This window comes from Pteropus vampyrus, unplaced genomic scaffold (genome assembly GCF_000151845.1).
Source record: "Pteropus vampyrus isolate Shadow unplaced genomic scaffold, Pvam_2.0 Scaffold33, whole genome shotgun sequence".
NCBI classification, from domain to species: domain Eukaryota; kingdom Metazoa; phylum Chordata; class Mammalia; order Chiroptera; family Pteropodidae; genus Pteropus; species Pteropus vampyrus.
This window is the reverse complement of record NW_011888814.1, coordinates 9,699,905-9,704,155: the sequence shown is the minus strand read 5'-3', so window position 1 is coordinate 9,704,155 and position 4,251 is coordinate 9,699,905. Positions and strand designations below refer to the sequence as shown.

General features: G+C 41.9%; 1 pseudogene; it reads left to right on the top strand.

The window, feature by feature from the left end:
- The first annotated feature begins 2,722 nt into the window (after positions 1-2,722).
- On the top strand, positions 2,723-3,449 carry LOC105290242 (annotated as a pseudogene).
- The last annotated feature ends 802 nt before the right edge of the window (positions 3,450-4,251 follow it).

Sequence of the window (4,251 nt, the reverse complement as noted above, 5' to 3'; positions counted from 1 at the left end):
GGCAATCATCCCTTTGATCTCTGTTTTAATGAGTCTTTTGTTTTGTTTTGTTTTGTTTTGTTTTGTTTGTTCCTTTTTCCTTTTCCATCACACTGACTGTTGAAGAGGTCAGGTCAGTTGTCTTGCAGAATATGCTACCCTCTGGACTTGTCTGTTTGCTTCCTCTTGATATTGTTCAGCTTGTTCCCCCATCTCCTGTTTTTCACATAAAATGGAAGTTACATCTAAACGATATATTCAAGTTAAACATATTTGGCTAGAACATATCGGTTATACTGTATATACCATATTGGGTCACATCAGGAGACCCACACTATCTGGTTGACTCTCTTGGTAACACTAGGATTGATCCCAGGATATGAGCGATGACAGCCTGACTCCTTCATTGCCCGTTTTTTCACCTTGCCACTGGAAATCTGTGATGAGTTGCTTTGGCACTACACAAGTGTCAGCTCAACAACAACCATTCACCAAACAGTGTTTTAACACCAACTGAAAGCACCTCGCCTGAAGGAATATTTTCTAGTTGCTTCCAAATGATTGTTTTCCTTGCCGTATAATCCTTCTACGTTTATTTGCTGCCATCCTTCTGGCAGAACTTTTCCTCATCAACTAGGGCTATTAGCTTACCTTGAAATTCAATTCTCACTACAAGGGGAGAATAGATGCCTTGGAGAATTCTCTTCATTTAATTACCACTTTTCAGGTTTGTTTTGTTTTGTTTTGTTTTTTCCTTAAAGTAGCATTCACTGACCCCATCATTCTTCCCTCTGCTTTCTCTGGATCTTCCTTTCAGCCTGAAAATGTATTCAAGGCCTCTCATCTGCCCAACGTTGATCCATTTGCCATTTCCTCTCAAGGATCTCACTAACTTAGCCCCTAACATTTCCTAGAACTCAAAAGGGCCCATTAAGACAAAGCACCCCATAGAATACTCACGGGATTACCCAAATCGTTAGTTGAGTTCTTAGGGCCTACAGAAATGGTCTAAGCATCCATTTCAACAAGACTAACTCAACCACTTAGAGGCTGGTCTTCTTCTTCCTCCACTCTGGCTGAATCCGAGTCATTGCCAGACTCATCTCAGCTCTGTTCTCTGAAAGTATGGTTCCTAACCCCCAACCTTTGAGAGTGATTCCTAAGGTGAATAACCACAATGGCAATGAATCGTGGTATGGGAAGCTGAGAACTGTATCAGTAGCAGAGGCCAGATTTCCGAAAAGGAGAAAAAGTCCTGAGGAAAGACCCTGCACAGCTGCACCAACCGTGGGTCCAAAGCTTTTTTCCTCTACAAAGAAGATGCGAGTCCACAGCAAGATGGGCTCAGATCTCGAGGAGCAAAGGCTGACTTGTGCTACTTTGTCCTCAGCCCATGCTGAGTGAGGGTGCAAACAAAGGGGAACAGGGCCTCACTGGCAGGCTGAGTGAGAGCTGGGAGAATGAACACCTCAGCAGCCCCTGGGGTGCACGAACTGACTGATGTATAAACCAGAACACCGATGCATTCATATACAAAGAGGACACTCCTTGCCAAATGGACCAGATGTTCATGTTGACTGGTCAGCGCATTCTCTCCTGTTGGAAAATCTACATGGAAAGCCAAATTATAATCAAGAGGTTGTTTGTGAGCATGAAATCAGAACAAAGGGAGGGAATTGGATGAGATCTGTGGCATCCACAGGGATATAGGGTGGACTGCATATTTGTGTCAGTGGTCAAAAAACAACTCTTTCCCTTGACAGGGCTGGAGACATAATGACAAATGTTTGTTCCTTGGCTCCACTTTTCAGCACTCCCTACAGACCACCCCCCTTCTGCTCACATATTCTTTCTTCAGCTGTTAAGGCCATTGATTAGGTTACAGCTTTCCTCCACATTCCATCATGCCTTGATTAAATTTCCAGGCACCGCTACATCCTGTTTCTTAGGATGACATTTGCAGACATCTAATCACATCCATTGTGTGTGGTTTTCACTAGTTTAACAATCACAGGATAACATTTATTTATCAGTTTGGGAGATGCCACACCATTGTACCCTATGTACTGATACATTAGAGAGTGGCGGGGCGGTGGGGAGATTTTCCTTGTTTTGGTCCCCCATGTGCTTTCATGAGCACTGTCACAGAATTTGATTCATTTGACAAATATTTATTGTGTGCCTACCATATGCCAGGCATCATACTAGGTACTAGGAATATAAAGAATGAGATACGGTATCCCCGTCTTCACTGATAGGGTAGTGAAGGAGGCAGGCAAGGAAATCACCCACCACAAGACAATGCGCCATGGAAACATTTAGAAAGAGTACCTCCAGAAGTCTGGGATGGGGGTAGAGAGGTTGGTTAGGGAAGGCTCCCAGAAAGAGGTGATTTCCATCTTTATCTCAAAGGATGAATAGAAGACAGCCAGATGAAGAGTGGGAAACCGACTTTCCACACAGAGAGAAGAGCAGGCACAGAGACTCAGAGGCGAGAGGCAACATGGCGTATTTGAAGCCATTCTGCACTTGAGAATGACTCGACTACTTGCTACTTACAAGAGACTGAACTGAAACGGTAGACAGAGAACAGAATTTCAAAGGTTTGTGTGTCATGCTAAAGAATATAGATTTTGAACCTAAGACTGTGAAGAATCACTGAAAAGATCTAAAGTCCACTTTGTCTAAAATTAATATACCCAGTCCAGCTTATTTTTTTTTATTGTAGTAAAATATATATAACATGACATTTACCTTTTTAAGCATTGTTAAGCGTGTATATACCAATCCATCGTCTGAGCGGGCTCATTTATCATTGGAACTGCAAAGGGATAGCCACGTGAAACAGCTTCTCCTCATCCAGGAGAGGTGGAAGAGGGCAAAGTGGGAGGGATGATTGAAAGCCCAGAAGAGCACAGACAAGGATGCAGCGGCCCAGCTTCGGGCACCTCACGACCCCTCCTTCTCTCTCAGAAGTACAGTTCTTTCACAGAGAAACACCTGCCTAAAATTCAGGGGATCTTTGACAGGCATCCAGACACACTACTATTTTTACTTCGGCAGAGGAGTGAGCCAAGAGAGCCATGCATTGGAAGCAAAGCCCCAAAAAGATGATAAAACAATTACAGAGGAGCAGGCAAGCAAAGCTGCACATTTGAAGAGGCATATGGAATTCCTCGAGGCTGAGAATGAAAGATTAAGGAAAGAAAATAAACAATTAAAGGCTGAAAAGGCCAGACTTCTAAAAGGCCCAATAGAAAAGGACCTGGACGTAGATGCTGATTTTGTAGAAATGCAGAGTTACGGAGCTTGCCGCCACATTCAGAAACTACTCCAGCCTCTTCAGCCTGGCAGAAGTTACAGCAAATACTGGGGAAGCCAAAGATAGTCCAATACTCAGTCTTCCTCCCTTGGATTTTCCATCCCCTGAACTTCTCCTTATGGAGCTCTCTGAGGATATTTTGAAATGACTTATGAATAAGTAAGATGGAAAGCCATAGAAGAAGTGAGAAGAGGAAATAATATGTTTAATCCAGAATAAAAGGGGTGAGGGGTGGACTACATGTAAGGGTAATCCCGGAGATGCCTCATCATCTGGCATACCGTGGAGAAGAGACATTGCCAGGACTTGAAAAACTGTCGCTGTAAAATATGTCACATTACTGATATACTGACTTGAGCTAATGACTCCGGACTTGGCAGACACTAAACTCTCAGAGGTTCACTTTCTCTTGATACAAACGAAATGGCTACCTGAAATAATTTTTTTAAGCAACAATTACGTTTCTTATCTTCGAGGTTAAAATGTATAAAAGCATGTTATGTGTAATTAATTTGTAATGCCATAAATGATATTGCAAAACCTAAATAATACGGTGGGCTGATGGGGCTGCCTTGTATTTGAAACACACTTTCTGTCCTACATTGACTGAATGCATTTTGTTACGCACACTTCGCTTGTTTAATAAGCTGTGTAAGACACAGAGTTTTAGATGAAACTGTGCCACACTTTGCGCTACTCATAACATAATGATAACCTCAAGACTATCTAGAGAAATATTTAAATTTTCATTTTATGAGGAATCAAATTATTCGTTACATTTTTTTAAAAAATTACCAGTTTACGTAATTAATCAGGGTACATTTTAAGCTGTGACTTTTGCGTTTATTGCGTAATGCATCAGTTGAAAATACTGAGGAAATATCCTTCTGCTTTTAATGATGCATGAGTGGAAGTAATGCTAGTTGGTTGTATTTGACTGTAAGAAATTG